This window comes from Lissotriton vulgaris, chromosome 8 (assembly GCF_964263255.1).
Source record: "Lissotriton vulgaris chromosome 8, aLisVul1.2, whole genome shotgun sequence".
NCBI classification, from domain to species: Eukaryota; Metazoa; Chordata; class Amphibia; order Caudata; family Salamandridae; genus Lissotriton; species Lissotriton vulgaris.
Genome location: NC_141696.1, coordinates 1,244,698,681 through 1,244,719,905, shown reverse-complemented (window position 1 = coordinate 1,244,719,905; position 21,225 = coordinate 1,244,698,681). Strand labels below are relative to the sequence as shown.

The 21,225-nt window shown below is 45.9% G+C and overlaps 1 protein-coding gene across 1 annotated transcript in view; it reads left to right on the top strand.

The window, feature by feature from the left end:
- The window catches only part of MTUS2 (microtubule associated scaffold protein 2), a 1,086,829-nt gene that overhangs the window by 126,369 nt on the left and 939,235 nt on the right, over positions 1-21,225 (top strand). The gene's annotated exons all lie outside the window — the stretch shown is intronic.

The window sequence follows — 21,225 nt, the reverse complement described above, 5'->3', positions numbered from 1 at the left end:
ACCCCTTGGAGGGGTGTTGAGTTGTGTGAGCACAGGTCAGGCAAAAGGGGTACTGACCTGGTGGTGGTCCTAGACCTTTTTGCTCCCCCCGGGATGCCTGGAGTTGCTCATTTTGGGCGAGATGCCTGGAGTTGAAAATTTTGGGCAATTTGCTTGTGTTATTTTGTGTGGGCACTGGGCAGGTGGGAAGGGGGGACTGACTTGCTGGTGGTCCTGGAACTTTCTGATCTACCTCTGGATGCCTGGAACTGAACAATTTGGTGGGGATTCGCCTAGAGACAGGTACCCCAGCGGGGACAGAGCGTTATGCGGTGCCCTGAGTAGTGTAGAATAGTGGTTATTGACCATTCCTCTAAGAGATGGGGGTGTAATTGTGGGTTGCCACTAGGGGATGCTTGCTAATAATCCTCAGGGCTGGGGGAATAGATAAGGAATTGGGGCCTTCTGGTACTACCCAAAATTATATTTCTTGTACAATCTTTACTCTGTTTTCGTGCTTATGTTATGACCTGAAATTTTCATAATTGTAATGTCTGTTTAACTATGGTTTTTATGTCGTCTTTTCTCACTGGAGCTGTGTTTCAATAAAGATAAAGGGTACGCCTTTAAAACCACAATCAAAGTTGTCTCTCCCCTGTGAGTATCTGCAGTGGGGGGGGGGGGGGGGGGGGGGGGGGGGCAGCGAGTTGCACGTTGCGAGCGCACTATAAGTAGCATCAGTGATCTATCTGAAATCACTAGCAGGGTACACTGCAGAACAGCGAGCTGAGATGGTACAGAACTTTGCATTCTGGCTTTAGTTCACAGGGCTTGTGCAAGGTGGAGTCATGATGCCTTGTGTGGGCCGGATGCCAACCCTTATGTTGTGGAGGAAATCCTCCACACATCTGATTCTCTGAGAACCCATTGAAATTATGCATAAGTGCCGAGTTTTCAACACCATGGCCAGTTTTTTTACAAGTGAACCATTGGATACATCTTCTTATTTTTTTTTAACACTGCTAATTGTCCATGTGTAAAGTGCTCTTGGGCAAAATTGGCAACAAGCAAATTAATGATGGTTATTCAGTCAAATAAATCAATTCACCAAACTCAAAAGTAAAATCTCAGAAGTTAGTAAAATTAAATTAAATTGAGGTTCAAATACAAAAAGTCATTAACACAAAATTATTGATGTTAAGAAGCACACCAATCAAACCCCAAACCACGAGCCCCTGCCATTTACCACTTCCTGCAAAAAAACATTATACTATTTACTAAAGAATCCTTCTTATTCACCACGGGATCTCTGTCGAATTCCAATGATCATACACATTTTCATTGCAAAATTCAGGGTTATTGATTTGCCAGTCAAACTCCTTCTAAGGTCAAACATAGGACATAATGGAGCATACTGTTATCCCTACACCATCCGCCTGATCTCCAGGAGGCAATGCTTTTCCTTTGGAAATGTTGCATGAAATGGTAATGCATTGTAAGAACATATACTTAATGGTGATAACAAAATGACTTTCTGTAAATACTTCTTACATTCAAGTTCAAGTTAAAATTTGTATAGCGTACTACTCACCCAGAGGGTCTCAAGGCGCTTGAGGGAGGGGGGGTACGTTACTTATCGAATATCCAAGTTTTAAGTTGTTTTCTGAAGGAGAGGTGGTACACTGAGTACAATAATGGCTGTGCTCATATGCATGTTAAATGATACTTTTTATAGTTGTATCTATTTAAAAGTACATGATGGACTGAAGTGCGGGTTCTGTGTGTGTTTAAAATTCTGCTCTCCTCTATTATCATCTGGTGCCACAGGTAACGCATTGGTGGTCAAAGTGATGCAGCATTATACATTGAAACACAATTGCTTGAGAACTTTCCTTCTGGCTGGGATTAGATCAGTTTGTGGTGAGCAAGTATGCGAGGAAATCATCACTTGTTAAGTGATTCAGTGCCTACTGCATAAGATGGACCTCATTCGAGGGGGATCCCTTCAGACCATTGTCTATCCTTGCCTCCTTGTCCATGTCATGTGTTTACATATCATGAGGTATTTATTTGAGGTTTTGCCTCTGGGTGGATATTGTAGGAGTTGTCTGACAAGACAAAAGGGTGAAGATGAGATAATGGTAACAGAGACATTTGTCTGCTCTAAAGAAAAGGTGAAATGTTTAGGAGTTTGCAAAAGTCAGGATAACATCTTCTCTGGGCTTCTATTCAGCGGTTAGGCTCCAGTCAGTGGCGTAGCACGTGTGCCACGGACCCTAGTGTAAGCAAATAAAATGCACCCCTCCCCCCGACAGCTGGTCATGTAGTTAAATACAGCAATAATTACGTTCTCTGGGACTCTTAGGCCTGGGGCTCAATTGCCACTACCTGTTGCACCACTGCTAACTACGCCTTTGATTCCAACCTGAGGGTGACCATAATCCGGTTACAACTGCCTATAAGTGAGGAGTTTTCAAGAGGAGCTCAGTAGCTGATTTAGGTGCCATTGTGTTGGTTTAATTGCAGTTTGTTCCTTAAGATGGTAACATCTTAGGATGGCAAGACTGACTCTGTGGACCCGTGAGCAAGAGAGATAATTATAAATTGCAGCCTTCCTCTGATCTAGAGACCACAAAGTTATGGGGTAGTTTGACTGTCCCACCTCTTAAATTTAGACACATTTGTAAATTCATGAACATTTGCCCTGGCATAATTTCTGTTTGTTCATTTCTACGATTCACATTTTCCAATATTTTCCCTAGCTCGGATTGTCGATTTTCATTTATAAAAAAACAATTTTGACCAGTAATTTTACTCAGTTGGGTTACCCTAGTGTGCTTCAATCTAAATTCTGAAGATATGTTTGCGAAACAATTCTTTGCACAATTAAATACATCCTATCAAGTTAATTCTTTCCATTTGGATATTAATACAGCTAACTCTAGGATACTTGCAAGGTACTATTGTGATACTAAAACACATATTTGAAGGTTCTTCCGATGAGATGTAGGATTATGAATCGCATTCTACCCAGAGGAGGGACCATCTCTCTTCCAGTATGGTGGTGAAGTGAATAAGAAGAATAAATGATCCAGGTATAAAGAAAGGTGCCTAGAAATCTGGAGCAATATAATAAAAAGGCAGGCAATCGGTACAGGCTCATGTGGGCCCTCTTTTTGGGTATATTAGTCATCTGGATCTGCGTCAACCACACCTCTGTAACTACCAAACCCTGCCCTTTCAGTAAGTCTGGATGAGGCAGTTCCAATGTGGTTCACCCACATGCCATGTTTTGAGGGTCAAAGTCTTACCTAGTGCAGAGTCTGGTTACCCTTAGAAAAGGACATCAAGATGTACACAAAGGCAAGTTTGGGACATCACATGGGCAGCAATGTCAATGATAAGACCTGGAGAGCGCCAACATATGCACAGTAGAAAGGATTCTTAATACTGCATGTAACAAGGACACAGAACATGTTAATGAGAATATGCTGTAGAGCATCCGGTATTGTAATCCAGGTGCACCAATACCGCGGAAACGCTAAGGTTCTAGCTTCCACTGCTTCAGTGTCAGAGATTATTGAGGTCAGTAGGCATAAATGTTATATTTGTTCCTGAGATTACAATAGGCGGTACTTCATGAGATAAGTTGATAACCATCTTGTCTACATCGATTTAATTGCTTCTTTTTCCATAGTTGATGCTCTTTTTCTATGAACCCATGGAGTCTTGGGCTATATTTTCTATTTCTAATATTTATTAAGTGCAAATTTTCACCCGTGAGTATCGTGGCACAAATATGTCAAAGACTTTTCAACAAATATTAACTTTTGGGATCTCATAGCAATGGTAAAAGCCATGTCTTCAGTTGTATTATGAAATGTCCTTGAGTAGCTCCTTCTCTGAGTTTTTGAGGCAGAGTGTTACCCGTCTTTGCTGCTGTTGCTGCTGCTTGCAGGGCGTATTGTTGTTTCTTGGCGAGTTTTATCAGGAGTTTCAAGTACAGTACATTCCAATACTCTACAAATTTGTGGGGGAAAAGCGTTCATAATTTGGTCCAATCATTTCCTTTTTCAGTTCATCTGGTACATATCTTGTGCTTAATGATGAATTTAATATCTCTTGTATAAATAATTCTGAGACTAATTTGAATTCTTAATGGATTTTTGCAAAACATCTATACATGAATAGTACTCTTTACATCGCATAGAAATACCATGCATGCCTTTACAATGCGGGTATTACTACGCGACGTCAATTACCACAAATACCATTGCAGCGCAAAATTTTACCACGACTATACCTTTACCACGAATGCCATTTCAACGCTAAGGCATGCGTGGATAGGTATACTCATGGTAAGCGTTTGCAAGGTAAGTGACTCCAACCTACCCTACCCTAATCCCTAATGTACAAGCCCCCCTGACCCCCAGTCCTCTCCCTTCAATAACACTGCACTATCATGCACAACCCCAACCGTACACTAATTCCCCAACCCTCCCTAGACCCCCAGTCCTCTCCCTCCAATAACACTACCCTGCACAACCCCCCAACACTACACTAATTCCTAAAACACTTCCCTACACTACACAAACAGCACAACCGTACCCTAAACGCTAAAACTCTACCACCTGCACGACCCTACCCCCAGTCTGGTTCCCACACCCTAACACTACCCTGCAGAACCCAGACACTACCCTAAATCCTAAACCACTACCCTACACTGCATAAACACCACAACACTAACCTAAACCCTAACACGCTACCCCCAGCACGACCCTCCCCCAGTCCTGCCCCTACACTCTGACACTACCCTGCAAGACGCACTTTCACTACCTTAAACCCTAAAAACTACCCTACACTAAACAAGCACCACAACATTACCCTAAACCCTAAAACATTACTCGTCACGGCCCCCAGTCTGGCCCCTACACTCTAACACTACCCTGCACGACCCCCTCGACACTACCCTAAACCCAAAAACACGTACCTACACTACACAAACACCACAACACTACCCTAAACCCTAAAACACTACCCCCAGCACGACCCTCCCCCTACTCCCAGTGCAGTCCCTACACGCTAACTCTACCCTGCATGACCCCACTGACACTACCCTAAATCCTAAAATACAACCCTACACTACACAAACATTACAACACTACTTTGACACTACCCTAAACTCTTAAAAAGTAACCCCCACCCCAAGCAAAATCCCCCTTACCTCTCTCTCCTCATGGTTCCTCTCTCCTTGTTCCAGCGTCAACAGAGAGGCGGTGCACGTCGTTGTGAGGAAACGGAACAGCCCGGTGTTCTCACAACGATGTGGCTAACCATAACATTGCATGCATTTTAAAAGCGCATGCGATATAATGGTTTGCGTTGTAATGGTAGTCGCAGTTACTTCACATGCGATGTAACAACTTGCGTGGTAGCAGCCTCGTTGTATTGACTGTTTACCTGAATAGCACTCATTACATCGCATAGAAATACCATGCATGCCTTCACAACGCGGGTATTACTACGCAATGTCAATTACAATGCAAAATCCGAATGGTTTACTATTTTTTATTAGTGTGGTGCATGCTTCCTCATTTAGATTTGTGAATTGACTAGGTACTGCTTGATTCTTTCCAATAGTCCACTCATTTTCATTGTTTGTAGTTAAGCCTAGAAACATCTTGTAGTGTGACCTTAATCTTTAAGTTCCTCTTCTCAAAGAACTCTGCAAATTTGCATTTGGCTTCTGAACTCTTAGATGTTTGTTGCCTAGTTACTTAACTGCATCGCTGCTGCGGCGATTTTTGCGCTGTGCGGCTTTTTTCATAATACCGCGTTACATGACGAGCTCAGCTCGTCATCAGCACACGCCACCCGTGGCTGATGACAAGCTGAGCTCGTCATCAGCAGCGAAGGGGTTAATAAATGCTTTTGATGTATTTGCCTTTAGTTCCCTAATAAATGCTTTTGCGTTGTTCTCTACTTTCCGGTATTTTCTCACTAAACTATATAGACCTAGCCATTCTGATAGAGTTTTTATATCACTTAGTATACAACAATAATTTATTTTTATCTTCTGGTACATCATTTTTCACCAGATACATTTCAGCCGTCATAGCCTAATTCTCATCATTGTTAAATCGTAGTTAAGCCACCAGCTTTGTTTGAGTTTAGCTTTATCTTGTACAGTCTTACACGGGATTAGATCATCTATGGGTTCCCTCATCTGAGTATGGTAGTCCTCTATCAGACAAGATCACTTTTTTTCACATGGCTCATAATGCCTCGCTCCCACTGAACTCTTTCTGCCAATTTATTAATAAGCAAGTGTCACTATTTCATTATTTATTGGTTGTGATAGACTTCAATTCCTCAGAGCCAACTAAGGTGCTGTCCACGTTTCCTGGCCCCTCTCTTACCAAACTCCACTCAAAGAATTGATCCTACTAGTTATTTTGGGTCGCCGGCTTTGTCACATTTGTGGTTGCCATGACTGAGAGGATGAGTTTTGATGGTGTTGGAAGATTGCAGTACAGCATGCAGTGCCAGTACTGGAGTAGCAGTAGGGCACTAAAGAGGACCAAACATCAAAAGTGGCTGAAGTAATGTGGAAGAATTGATGACCTCATTGTCACACAACCACTCCTATCTGCTGAGTGACTGTAGGAAGCCTGGATTGTATGCATAGCTAGAGAGCAGCTTGTTTCAAAACTGGAGAAGCTTCACCTCCTGCGCCTCACTAGAATACGACAACCTGACATCATGTTGTGAGACCTTAACCCAGAGCCTGGCATTAGTACCTAGCTACTGGCAAAATATAAGCAACGGCGTGCAACGCAGGCCAATCTTTTGTTTTGAACAACATAGTTTATCTGTTTTTCTGAAAAAAGCATCCAGGTGTGACCATACGAGTACATGATTTCTGGTGCCCAATCTGCCTGGAGCCTGGTAGATATTTTTCAGATTGCTAGTTTGTGGCACATTCTTTTACAAGAATCCCATTTGGTTGTCTTACCGCATTAGTACTGTGGACACTTATCAGATCACTTGATATTCCCGGATCTACATCTGAATTATCTTGGTAGGAGAATCCAGAGTGCCTATGTTTTAGCAGGAACGAACACAGTGCAAATGATTTTAGCCCAGCAGAAGCGGTGATGAGTTTTGAGCCATGCTCATTACTTAAAGGGAATGCAAAAAATAGTGTCTGGTACTTGGAACTTGGCTGAGAGGGTGTGGCCTAAAGAGTGAAGAAGCCTGGGCCACTCCTGGAAGCAAATGGGGGATATTGTGAAAGATTAGAAAGATCATCCACACACTGGTGCCAAAAAAAGAGCAAAATGAGTTGTAGACAATGCAAGAGACCTATGATTTGAACTGGGATGTTATGTTATGTTATGTTAACATTTTGATAAAGCGCAACAGCTGCCCCAGCAAAGAGGCGTCCCGGCGCTAAGGAACCACAGGAGCTGTACTAAAGAAGAAGAAGGAAGACAGACAGGAATCCTAAGGAGAGGGGAACAGATGGGTCTTAATAGCTTTCCGGAAGGCAGACAGGTTTCCAAAGAACGAATGTTCAGTGGCAAGGAGTTCCAGAGCTCGGCTCCCAAAACTCTAAAGGAGCGACCGCCAATACGGCAAAGCTTTGTACGGGGTACAGTCAGTAGGTGCTGGCCTAATGAGCGCAAATTGCGCCGTGGCACGTAAGGTGTTAGAAGCGGGCGCAGAAGTTCTGGGCATCCGGATTTGTGGATCTTATATGCCATGATGAGGGTTTTGAATTGAATACGAGATTCAATGGGCAGCCAATGCAACTTTCGAATGGTAGCTCTGACCGAACATCTGTGGGGAAGACCAACCAAGGCTCTTGCCGCAGAGTTCTGCATGCGTTGCAGTCACGCTATCTCCGCTTTGTTGGCGCCCAGAAGTAAAACATTGGCGTAGTCCAAGCGGGAGAGAATTGTGGCTTGAACAATGAGTTGGCGGACTTTAGAGTAAAAAAAAACAAGTATTGGGTTGAGGCTCCTCAGCAGGCCCACACAAGTAGCTGCCATTTTTTTTGTGTGGGTCTGGAAACTAAGCGAGGAGTCCATCCAGACGCCCAGATTTTTGACCAAGGATTTAGGTGGTGGAATGGTGCCCAACGATGTGGGCCACCAGTGCTCATTCCAGTAGCTGGTATTCTTCCCAAGGAGCAGCACCTCCGTCTTGCCTGCATTAAGCTGCAGGCAGTTGTCCGTCATCCACTGGGCTACTGCAGCCAGGCCATCCCTAAATCTTGAGGCCGAAGTAGAAGGACCTTCGGTGAGAGTGATGACCAGCTGCGTGTCATCTGCATATGACACCAGCGTTCGGTCCCACACCTTAGCCACTGCCGCGAGTGGCTGCACATATAGATTAAAAAGGGATGGGCTAAGTGCAGAGCCCTGAGGGACTCCCTGGCCGATGGAATGGGACTGGGAGAGAAACGGGGGAGCTGACACCCGGAAGGATCTGTCCTTCAGGAAAGAGCGGAACCATTCCAGGGCAAGACCGGTAATACCTACTGTTGCCAGACGATTTAACAGAATGTTATGAGAAACTGGGTCAAAGGCTGCGCTGAGGTCTAACAGAATCAGCGCAGCACTCTGACCGGCATCGAGGATTGTCCGGAGATGTTCAGTCGTGGCCAGGAGGGCAAACTCAGTACTGTGGCCCGGCCTGAACCCGTTTTGAGATGGGTCCAAGATGTTGTTTTGATCCATATGTTGGGACAGAACGTTGTTTACATGAGCCTCCGCAAGTTTAGACAACCATGGGAGCAGCGAGATGGGTCTGAAGCTTTCTAGTTTGGAAGGGTCTAGAGTGGGCTTTTTAAAAATGGGGGAGACCCAAGCTTGTTTCCAAACAGTCGGGACACTAGCCGAAGAAAAGGAAAGATTAAGTATAGAGGCCAGGGAAGGTAGAAAAAATTCTAAAGATTCAATAAATTGGGCCGGCCTCATCAGGTCTGCTGGGGAGCCAGACTTGACTTTCCTGCAGAGTTTAGTTAGATCCTCATACGAGATTTCTGGTATAAGCATCATGGTGGTGCAATTAATAATGGAGTTAGTGGAGTTAGGCGGGTCAGAAAAGTGCTGTGGGAATGATCTGTAGATTTTTTGCACTTTTTCTACAAAGAACATTGCAAGGTCCTCACACTGCTGCGCGGAGGTAATACTGGAGGCAGGGATTCTGCTACTCTGCAGTTCTTGCACCAATTTAAAAATAACTTTGGCGGGATTCGGGCTAAAGTTGATTTCTTCTGCATAGAAGGAGGCGCGCGCGGAGCAAATAGCTTTATGATAGAGTTTTTGTTTGGATAGATAAGATGCTTTATCCCTACCATTATAATCCCTTCTCCAGATTCGCTCGGCTTTTTTGCTATCTTTCCGCATGGATTTCAAAGTGTCATTATACCATGGGTTGGAGGGAGAGCTGCGCCCCTTAGTCCATTTGGCTGGGATGAGGCAGCGTATGTCATATTGATATCCATATTTGTCTCATAATGGAATTCTCCTAGAGTGGAGTGGAGGTCTCTGGTTAAAAGTTTATGCCAAGGCCTCTTTAGGCGTCGAGTTGGCTCGTCCTTGTTGAACGTTTCCCTAACCATTATAGTAATTTTGATTAGATAATGATCTGTCCATCCCATAGGTTTGGGCACTTCTGTCCTAACCTCCGGGATGTTAGTGAAGACAGGGTCTAATATATGCCCAGCCGAGTGTGTGGCAGCCTGGATTAAAGAGTTTAATTGTAAGGCTGCAAAGTCGGCCAGGAGGTTTTTGATGGTAGGGTCTTGAGTCAAGTCAAAATGGAGATTAAGGTCTCCTAATATAGTGAAGTTGGCCGAACCCACCACTAAGGAGTTTGCCACCTCAAGGAGAGCTTCGATGAACTTAGAAGCAGGTCCAGGGGGTCGATAGATGTAGAGGCCAGACAGGGCAAAGTGAGGGCCCGTCGTGATCTTGAATTGAGCACTTTCACAACCCCAGATATCTTCCTTAGTAAAGGAGCAGCTATATTGCTTTTTATAGATGACTGCTATGCCGCCGCCTCTAGCGTCTCTATTTAGAGTCTTCATTAAGTAGCTCTCGGTAACGTGAGGTTAGGTAGACTAGTCATGTCATCACGAAGCCAGGTTTCACATAAAAAGAGAATGTCAGGGTTCTCATCAAGTAGGAGAGTATTTACCTCTAAGTGGTGTTTTACGAGGGACCTAACATTCAGTTGGAGAACGATAAGAGGGGTATATTTAGGCGAGCCTAATCTGTGCCCAGATAGGCAGCGGCTGGGTGTTGCGAAATGACAGGACTTACATTGTAGGCATGTCTGTCCGAGGTGGCCTGATATCTCCTCACAGCTCTGGCCAGGGTTCAGGGCGACAAGAAGTTCCCTATCATAGTGGTGAAGTTCCCGTAGAGCTTGGCCAGGGGGACAGGCGAGAGGCGATGTCTTGGCGATGACGGGCGTAGACAGGCTTCCTTTGGAGCGCCTGCGGCACGCTGACGGCGCGCCCGCTGCGCCCGTCCGCTGCGCGTCCGGAAAATGCACATGCTTAATAGGGAGGGTGGGACGGCGATGGGTGGGGGGCGTGGCCTCGAGGATTGCTGGTAATGGCGGCAAGAAGTGTGTGTGTTGTCAAGTCCGCGGCAGCGCTAAAATCCACTGTGCGGACTGTTTAGGAGCAAGCTTCTGCCCTGAAAGATGTCAGGAGAAGAGTAAGGTGAGTTAAAAACACAACACAGAATAGTGACTCTCAAATTTTAAAACAAGTACAGATCGTGCTCCCGGCTTCCGCCTCAGGAGAAAGTGATTCTAACCAGGCGCTTGCAGTCAGCGTCTTTTAAGGTCTGGGCGGGGGGCATGGCCTCGAAAGGGGCGTGGCCTCGAGGATCGCTGGTAATGGCGGCAAGAAGTGTGTGTGTTGTCAAGTCCGCGGCAGCGCTAAAATCCACTGCGCGGGCTGTTTAGGAGAAAGCTTCTGCCCTGAAAGAGGTCAGGAGAAGAGTAAGGCGAGTTAAAAACACAACACAGAATAGTGACTCTCAAATTTTAAAACAAGTACAGATCGTGCTCCCGGCTTCCGCCTCAGGAGAAAAGTGATCTGTGACAGAAACTTTCAACGGAGACGTGCGCGAAAGAGCAGGTTGCAAGAACATGGTACTAGTAGTATGGGCACAAGGCTGCTTTTGCCAGTGATGGGGAGAGAACAGATGAGTAAGTATTCCACGGGTTGGGCAAAAGAACTAAGCATGGGCGGAAAATCCGTTACGCTCGCGGATTTTGCGGATTTTTGGGAAATTCGCAATCCGCGAGATTTGCGAATTTCCCGCAAAATCCGCAAATTCGCACGCAGCGGATTTTTTTGGCGGCGCGCGGCGTTGGTGATACAATTTTTGCGGCGCGCGGCGTTTATCATCGTTTGCCGAGTTGTTTTTTTCGATAGTTTGCGAGTGCTGCGCCATTTTGGATCTTGCTGTGTGATCCCGCGGGAATTGGCGAGCGCGATTACGTCATCGCGGCTTGCCAGCGATAGTTTGTCAACGCGAGTACGGCGAGATCACGTCTCGCGGTACTTCGCAATTGCGAGATTTGAGATGCGGCGAGCGAAAATATAAATTTGCAATTCTGCACAAGAAATCCACCAGCAAGCAGCATAAACCTTCTAGAAATGATGATTTTTATCTGAATAACTCCTTAGTTTGACATTTGCCTGCACTTTTTTAGCCAGGAGTCCATTTTGGGGAGGGGGGCAGGGGGGTGGGAGGAAGGAAGTGCCCCACAGTCTTCAACTTCCTGTTCCTGTTCAGCAGGCTCCTCCCAGTGCTTTGTCCATCTCCTGGTCACTTTTCATTTGGGTCTGGAGCTGGAAGGATTACTTTTTGTGGATGCTGCTGGATATTTGGATTTGAGGCCTTTTTGACTTTCTTTGGATCACTGTTGGATTAGAAATTTTACAAGTAAGTTTGTTTGGGGCATTACAGTTGCTGCAATTAAAATTTTGGAATTTTCGATTTTTGGGCTGTTTTGGGGCCTTTTGCCCAGGGGTACTCAGTGGTGGGTGGACTGAGTCTTTCTGTGGGTTGTCTTGAACTTAAACATCATGGAGGCCATGGATGAATTGGGATTGTGCTGATTTTTCTGTGTTTTTCGATTTTTGACCTGTTGTTGGGGCCTTGACCAGGGGTAGTGAGTGGTGCATGGGCCTAGTCTTTCTGTGGGCTGTCTTGAACTTAAACATCATGGAGGGCATGGATGGAATGGGATTGTGCTGATTTTGCAGTGTTTTTCGATTTTTGGGGGTGTTCATGGGGACAGGCCATGTGGGTGGGGGCCATTTAGAGTGCTGGTACAGGCAGGCCCTGGCCATGTGCTAGGAGGCAAGTGGCCATTTTGAATGCAGGCTTTGTTGTTAGGCCTCCAACCATTTTGCCTACTTTTCAACCTTTATTTATGCCCAGGGGTAGTGAGTCTTGCATGGGCCTAGTCTTTCTGTGGGTTGTCTTGAATTTAAACATCATGGAGGCCATGGATGGAATGGGATTGTGCTGATTTTGCAGTGTTTTTCGATTTTTGGGGGTGTTCATGGGGAGGGACATGCCATGTGGCTGGTGGCCATTTTGAGTGCAGCTACAGGCACTGGCCATGTGCTGGCAGGCAAGTGGCCATTTTGAATGCAGGCTTTGTTGTTAGGCCTCCAACCATTTTGCCTACCTTTCAACCTTTATTTATGCCCAGGGGTAGTGAGTCTTGCATGGGCCTAGTCTTTCTGTGGGTTGTCTTGAATTTAAACATCATGGAGGCCATGGATGGAATGGGATTGTGCAGATTTTTCAGTGATTTTCGTTTTTTGGGCCTGTACTTGTGGCCTTTTCACCAGGGGTATTTGAGTCTAGCATGGGCCTAGTCTTTCTGTGGGCTGTCTTGAACTTAAACATCGTGGAGGGCATGGATGGAATGGGATTGTGCTGATTTTTCTGTGTTTTTCGATTTTTGACCTGTTGTTGGGGCCTTGACCAGGGGTAGTGAGTGGTGCATGGGCCTAGTCTTTCTGTGGGGTGTCTTGAATTTAAACATCATGGAGGGCATGGATGGAATGGGATTGTGCTGATTTTGCAGTGTTTTTCGATTTTTGGGGGTGTTCATGGGGACAGGCCATGTGGGTGGGGGCCATTTTGAGTGCTGGTACAGGCAGGCCCTGGCCATGTGCTAGGAGGCAAGTGGCCATTTTGAATGCAGGCTTTGTTGTTAGGCCTCCAACCATTTTGCCTACTTTTCAACCTTTATTTATGCCCAGGGGTAGTGAGTCTTGCATGGGCCTAGTCTTTCTGTGGGTTGTCTTGAATTTAAACATCATGGAGGCCATGGATGGAATGGGATTGTGCTGATTTTGCAGTGTTTTTTGATTTTTGGGGGTGTTAATGGGGAGGGACATGCCATGTGGCTGGTGGCCATTTTGAATGCAGCTACAGGCACTGGCCATGTGCTGGCAGGCAAGTGGCCATTTTGAATGCAGGCTTTGTTGTTAGGCCTCCAACCATTTTGCCTACTTTTCAACCTTTATTCATGCCCAGGGGTAGTGAGTCTTGCATGGGCCTAGTCTTTCTGTGGGTTGTCTTGAATTTAAACATCATGGAGGCCATGGATGGAATGGGATTGTGCAGATTTTTCAGTGATTTTCGTTTTTGGGCCTGTACTTGTGGCCTTTTCACCAGGGGTATTTGAGTCTAGCATGGGCCTAGTCTTTCTGTGGGCTGTCTTGAACTTAAACATCGTGGAGGGCATGGATGGAATGGGATTGTGCTGATTTTTCTGTGTTTTTCGATTTTTGACCTGTTGTTGGGGCCTTGACCAGGGGTAGTGAGTGGTGCATGGGCCTAGTCTTTCTGTGGGGTGTCTTGAACTTAAACATCATGGAGGGCATGGATGGAATGGGATTGTGCTGATTTTGCAGTGTTTTTCGATTTTTGGGGGTGTTCATGGGGAGGGACAGGCCATGTGGCTGGTGGCCATTTTGAGTGCAGCTACAGGCACTGGCCATGTGCTGGCAGGCAAGTGGCCATTTTGAATGCAGGCTTTGTTGTTAGGCCTCCAACCATTTTGCCTACTTTTCAACCTTTATTTATGCCCAGGGGTAGTGAGTCTTGCATGGGCCTAGTCTTTCTGTGGGTTGTCTTGAATTTAAACATTATGGAGGGCATGGATGGATTGTGATTGTGCTGATTTTGCAGTGTTTTTCCATTTTTTTGTGCTGTATAACTGAACTGATGTTCCTCTGTCTTCCATTTTTTTTAGGTGCACAAGACTCAAGAGAACCACCAGTGCCAGGAAGAAGTCCTGCAGCGGTGTGTGTGTGCAGCATAACGTCACGCGACGTCACGTCTGGCCTCAGACAACTCTACAATTCGTGCAACTGCGGCCTGCTGTCTGACCTGCTCTGAAGAAGATGGCCCCAAAGAAAGGTCTCCGTAGCTCCTCTAGCAAGAAAGTTGCTAGTAAGGAGCAGAAGAAGCAAGTTACCAAGGAGGCTGGTGTGCCACCCGCCACGTTTTTTGGGAGAAAAAAAAAAAGTACGCCTGCAGCAGCAGGATCTGTTGGGGACCAAGCTGGGAGCAGCACCCCTGCTCCATTGGGTTCAGTGCCTCCACCACCACGCCAACTTAAGTCAAAGCCCTTGAGTGCTTCAGAGGCAGTCAGTGTACTTCTCCAATCACCATCGACCAGTGATGTTGGCTCATCGCAAGAAAGTAGCAGCAATGTCCCTGAATCAACACAGGTTGTTGTAACTCATCTGACAAGTGTTGAACAACCACTGCCGCAACAACAACACCATGTGCAAGTACACGCCCAAGTACATGTGGAAGGAGAGGCAGCAAAAGGAGATGCGCAAGCAAAGGTGCATGGAGGTTCACAAGTGCCCACAATAGTTGTTCCTCCCGAAGTAGGGGCACATCAGGAAATCGACAATGAAGCCGAGGTATCATTGGAAGCCACTCCTCCTGATGATCATTCATTGTCTTCCACATCCCTAGCAAGGAAAAGATCAAGGGGGGTGTCTACATCTTCTTCAAGCCCACCTCGTTCTGATGCAAGTGATCTGTCTTGGGAACCACAACTGCGGTCTGACAGTGAGGCACACCATGATCTGACACCGGTACCTAAGCGTAAAAGGAAGGTCGTCCAAAAACTCAAACCTATGGAGTGTGATGAGGCTCAACAAGAAGTGACAGATACTGCTGGTGATGAAGCCTCTCACGATGATGACGAGCCAGTCATCACAATGGTCACTGCAGCCCCACCGGGCATGCAGCAAAGAGACATTTTGACCCTATCCCGAGAAGCTGCTGAGCGTGATGATGATGTCGACGAGGAGGCAATGGAAATGGAATCATTAGATTTGGAGTTAAGTAGTACACCAAAACCTACCGCTTCCATATTTCTTCCTCGCAAGAAGGTACCCACCTCGACCTCAATTTGTGGTGGTGAAAGTGCAAAACGTACTGAAGTTCGGCAATCCACATCCTCCACTTCATCTGGCATTAGCAGCAGGACCACCACCACCAGTATCGCCGCCTCCTCCGGCCGCCCAAGACATTTCAAGTCTCCAGTTTGGGACTTCTTTAGTGTTTGCCCAAAAAAGGAAAACGTAGCCATTTGTAGCATTTGTAAGCTTCGAGTTAGTCGTGGTAAGTTGGGTTCCAACTATGGTACCGGAGGCCAGAGAGGTCATCTTAGGAGAACGCACGATGTCCAATGGTTTGCGCACCTACACGCGATCAAGGAAGCCCGAATTGCACGCAATGAAAACGTTGATTTTTCATCTGATGATGACGCGGAGGTAGAAGACGATTCAAACACTTCACTTACACCCAGTTCCCCTGTCAGCAGCACACCCCATGGGAGCCACACTAAGAGTGTGGGAGAGAGTGAGACATCAATGCGGAAAAGTTCATCAGCGAGCGTAACTGGGTCGAAGAGATCATCATCATCCCGTAAATCCTTGGTCCAGGGCAACATTAAAAAGATGTTGTTTACAGAAGCGCAATATGAACGCAACCACCCAATGACCCGTCTGTATAACACTAAGCTGGCTAAAATGCTAGCTCTGGACCTTCTCCCTTTTTCTTTTGTAGAAGGGGTTGGTTTTCTAGAATTAGTGACAGCGCTCTGCCCTAAATGGAAGGTTCCTAGCCGGTTCTATTTTGCCCGAGTTGCGGTTCCAGCACTACATGAAGATGTTCTGAAGGTGATTGGGGCAGCTTTGCAGAAGAGTGCTGTTCACACTATACATCTGACAACAGACATGTGGACCAGTGGCGCAGGCGCTGATTACATGTGCATCACTGCACACTGGGTCTCTTTTTCAGGGGCTAAAGCAAAGCTAAACGCAGGTGTTGACACGAACATTGTTTTTAAAGGTGCTCGGAAACATGCAACACTAGCCATGTTTGGTTTGGAGAAACGTCACACAGCAGAAAACATTTTGGATGTCTTTAACACAAAGGTCCTTAACTGGCTGTCCCCACTAAAACGCAAGGTTGGTTATGTTTCCACGGACAATGGCGCCAATATAGTTAAGGCCATGAGGGACGGTTACTATTTCAGAGTGCCGTGTTTGGCGCACTGTATAAACCTGGTTGTCCAAAAATTCTTGGGTAATAAAGGCAGTGCAGCGTACAGTGTATTGGACACCTGCCGAAAAATGTGCAAGCATTTCAGCCATTCTTTTAAGGCCCGGAAGCAGCTGAGGAGCCTGCTATATCAACGTAAAATGCCAGTGAAAGCACTCATCCAGGAGGTGGTAACACGTTGGAACTCAACCTTCTACATGCTTGAGCGTCTGTATGAGCAGTATACGGAACTCGATCAATATTTCCTTAAAGAGGGTACAGAGGAGCTGAGGATGGGTGGGCCGCAATGGAACATAGTTGAAAGCCTGACACGCATGCTTCGTCCTTTTGAGTTCTTCACGCGTGCAGTCAGCAAGGAGGACTCTAATTTGGGAAAAGCTATCCCATTGTTGTACATGCTGGAGGACCAACTGAAGGAGGTGTGTTCTGTGTTTGGAAAAGATGACAAAAACCAAGACTATTTGCTTCTGGCTGAGCAATTATTAGAGCTCCTACAAGGTGATGAACGTCTTAAAAAGATCCACTCAGAACAGCATTACATTTGTGCTACTATTCTGGATCCACGCTACAAAAAGGCGCTGGCAGGCCAAGCATTCTTTCCTTTTGATGATGAACATGTTCCAAAGTACAAACGTTGGCTAGCCTTGTCAGCCAAGAAGTTTGAAACAGAACGGCTGGAAATTGAAGGAAATGGCAGTACATCAGCAGGCCATCCCCAGTCAAAACAATCCACTTCTGCACCTGTGGCTGTGGCACAAGTGACCTCTCAGCCGTTAAAGACACCGGCAACCGGATCATCTGCATGAAAGACAACAGAAACATTGGAGGCTGAAGAGGATTGGCTAGCTCTGCGTGGGTTTGGTTCTCAAAAGGTCAGAGGCACAGCAAGAGCTAAGCAAAGTGGAGGAACCTTGGATGAGGACCTTGAGTCGATGGTGAAGGACTATCTGAATGACTCAACAGAGGTCTATGTTAATTCTGACCCATTGGCGTATTGGCATGGGAAAAAAGAATTGTGGCCACAGCTCACCAACCTGGCTTTAAACTACTTGTCTTGCCCACTCGCAAGCGTGTCTTCTGAACGGGTTTTCAGTGCGGCTGGTGGGATTGTAACTCCCAAACGGAGCCGCCTCTCGCCCAAAAATGTGGAGAGGTTAACAATGATCAAGATGAATCAGCACCTCATACCACCAGATTTCAGAGTACGAGAGAGCGTGCCGGATGAAGAGGAGGTGGCCAGCAACATAGATGAGGGAATTTCTACTCTGTCAGGTGACACTGAGCTCACCCTGCCTGAATTCGCAGAGTATGATGACGAAGCCTTATTCTTATTCCTGGACTGTGATACCGAGCCCTGAAAATGAGACAACGAATCAATAACTTTCTTTTTCATCCTTATTCACTTTTATTCCTGTGTGTCTGTCTTTCTTTGTTGTGCACAGTTAATATAATTCAAACTTTAATCAGATAATCACAAAAACAAGCCCATCAGCAGAAATGTCTTCACTTGTTTGCTAATTGATTTGAAGGTGCCGCAGTCTGCATTCCTCAGGTTCAGAAGTTCAGAAGAACATGCTCCTCTATCCTCCTCCTCCAGACTCCTATTTCCATCAAAGCAGAGGGCTGGTTTACGCCCAATGAAGAAAGACTCAGCACTTGTGGGGGTGTTGTTCTACCTCTCTGCAGGTGAGTTGACGGGTCTGGGGCCATTGCTGGGAAGCACTAAAAGTGGTTTGGACCAAATCCGAGGCGGAAATTTTTTTGTGTTTTTGATGACTTGCTTGCCTTTGAGGTGCTCTTAGGGGGGGTTCCGTCTGTTTGTGGGTGAGTTTCGTGGTCTGGGAGCACTGCTGGGACACTCTAATCTTGATTGCATTTGCTTTTCAGGAAATCCGTCGTGCCAACCCCGACTTATGGCCTAGCTACGCAGCGCGTTTGGACCGAAGGCCCAGAAATATTGCAAGTATGAGATTTTGCTTTTGGCCTGTTTGGGGGTGTTATGCTTCTTGGCGGGTGGGTTGGCGTGTCTTGGGGCATTCCTGGGAAGGTCTAATACCGGGTAGAAGTGGTTGGGACAAAATCCTCGCGGAAAAGCCTTTTGGCACTTTTTGTAACTTAGGGTTCGTTAGGGTTAGCCCTAGCAGCAGGATTGCATGTGTTTCGGGGTGTTCTAGATTTTTGCAACTGAGTTCTGGGGTCTTAGAGCACTCGTGAGAATGTGTAATTTTGGTTGCAACTAAGTCATTTGAAGAAAATCCATGGTGGGAAAGGGGGGATTTGGCATAGTTAAAGAAAGCCTTTGCCACTATTCTTAACTTAGGGTTCGTTAGGGTTAGCAGTATTTCTATTGCATGTGTTTGAGTGGGGGGGATTTCGAGTCTTGGAGCGATGCTGGCTATGGCTACTTTTGCTTGGTTGCTTGCAAGTGGTTTGAATGCAATCCACGGTGGGTAAGGGGTAATTAGGAAGGGGGTACTTCGGCCTACTTTTACTTTCAAAGTAAGTTTTGTCACCAGTTTTCTGCTAGGCCTCGTTTTTTGAGATTTGATTGGGGGTCTTCTACATTTTTGCGACTGGCTTTAGTAAGGGTCTGGGTGGGAGCACTGCTAGGAAGATCTAATTTTGTTCTAAAACACAGTTTACAGTACACCTAGCTTGAGGGGCAAGATCCGCTACATTAATTTGCCCATACTTATTTATCCTTCAAAAGGTGACTCAGAGTACGCACTTTCAAAAATATTGTACTGTCTACTAGGAAAATCAAATTGTGACTTTTTGCACTCCACAGCCTACATACCTCATATTTATTTATCAGTGGTGTTGTAATATTATATCACTTCCTGTTTTTCGTTGAATAATTACAGGCCGGGTTTCAGTCTCTGCAATGGGGAAAAAAGGATGGAGTCAGGCTTCACAGTAGCGAGCCACAATTCAGCATCAGGCAGGCAGTGGACAGGGTGTCTTCTGGTGACCAACATCGATGGACGAAGCGTCGGCTGCAATGGAGGAGTGCCGCTAATAGGAGGATTTTTTTTCTGCATGCAACTTACTTACCACTTCCAACAGGACCACTACAACCACATAGATACAGTATCCCTTGCCTTTTTCTCTGACTGTGACTGCATTTCTTGGATCTCTCTCTGCTTCTAAATTGATCCCTTAACACATCACTTAGTCCACTCCACTATCACATCTGCACCACACATAGTCATTTGTAAGTGCTCCTACGTAATTCGCAAGTCGCAGCACGCCCCAGGCCGTAGAGGACTGGGATGGCCCCAATGATGAAGCATGTCACCAAGGGGCAACCCTGGTGAGTGAGGGGACACCTAGAAAACAAGCAATTTCTCCTTTTCTATCTACTATACCTTCCAGACCAACCCCACTGAGTGTTGTTGTGAATGGATTTATAGTGACCAGCAAGGCTCTCGGGTATCTGGCTAAGTACAGAGACCTTATGTTGAATATCGTTATCAATAATTCCACACAGGCCCTGTACTGTCGCATTCTTTCTTCCACAGTTGTCGAATGTACTACTTACTTTTCACTGACATGCATGCAGTAGTGCATGCACTTTCAAAGATTGATGGATAGGTTTGTACCCAAAGAATTGTTTATGTTCCATTGTTTGTCTATGCTGTGCTTTTTTTTACAGGGTGTCTTCTGGTGACCAACATCGATGGACGAAGCGTCAGCTGCAATCGAGGAGTGCCGCTAAAAGGAGGATTTTTTTTCTGCAGGCAACTTACTTACCACTTCCAACAGGACCACTACAACCACATAGATACAGTATCCCTTGCCTTTTTCTCTGACTGTGACTGCATTTCTTGGATCTCTCTCTGCTTCTAGATTGATCCCTTAACACATCACTTAGTCCACTCCACTATCACATCTGCACCACACATAGTCATTTGTAAGTGCTCCTACGTAATTCGCAAGTCGCAGCACGCCCCAGGCCGTAGAGGACTGGAATGGCCCCAATGATGAAGCATGTCACCAAGGGGCAACCCTGGTGAGTGAGGGGACACCTAGAAAACAAGCAATTTCTCCTTTTCTATCTACTATACCTTCCAGACCAACCCCACTGAGTGTTGTTGTGAATGGATTTATAGTGACCAGCAAGGCTCTCGGGTATCTGGCTAAGTACAGAGACCTTATGTTGAATATCGTTATCAATAATTCCACACAGGCCCTGTACTGTCGCATTCTTTCTTCCACAGTTGTCGAATGTACTACTTACTTTTCACTGACATGCATGCAGTAGTGCATGCACTTTCAAAGATTGATGGATAGGTTTGTACCCAAAGAATTGTTTATGTTCCATTGTTTGTCTATGCTGTGCTTTTTTTTACAGGGTGTCTTCTGGTGACCAACATCGATGGACGAAGCGTCGGCTGCAATGGAGGAGTGCCGCTAAAAGGAGGATTTTTTTTCTGCAGGCAACTTACTTACCACTTCCAACAGGACCACTACAACCACATAGATACAGTATCCCTTGCCTTTTTCTCTGACTGTGACTGCATTTCTTGGAGCTCTCTCTGCTTCTAAATTGATCCCTTAACACATCACTTAGTCCACTCCACTATCACATCTGCAC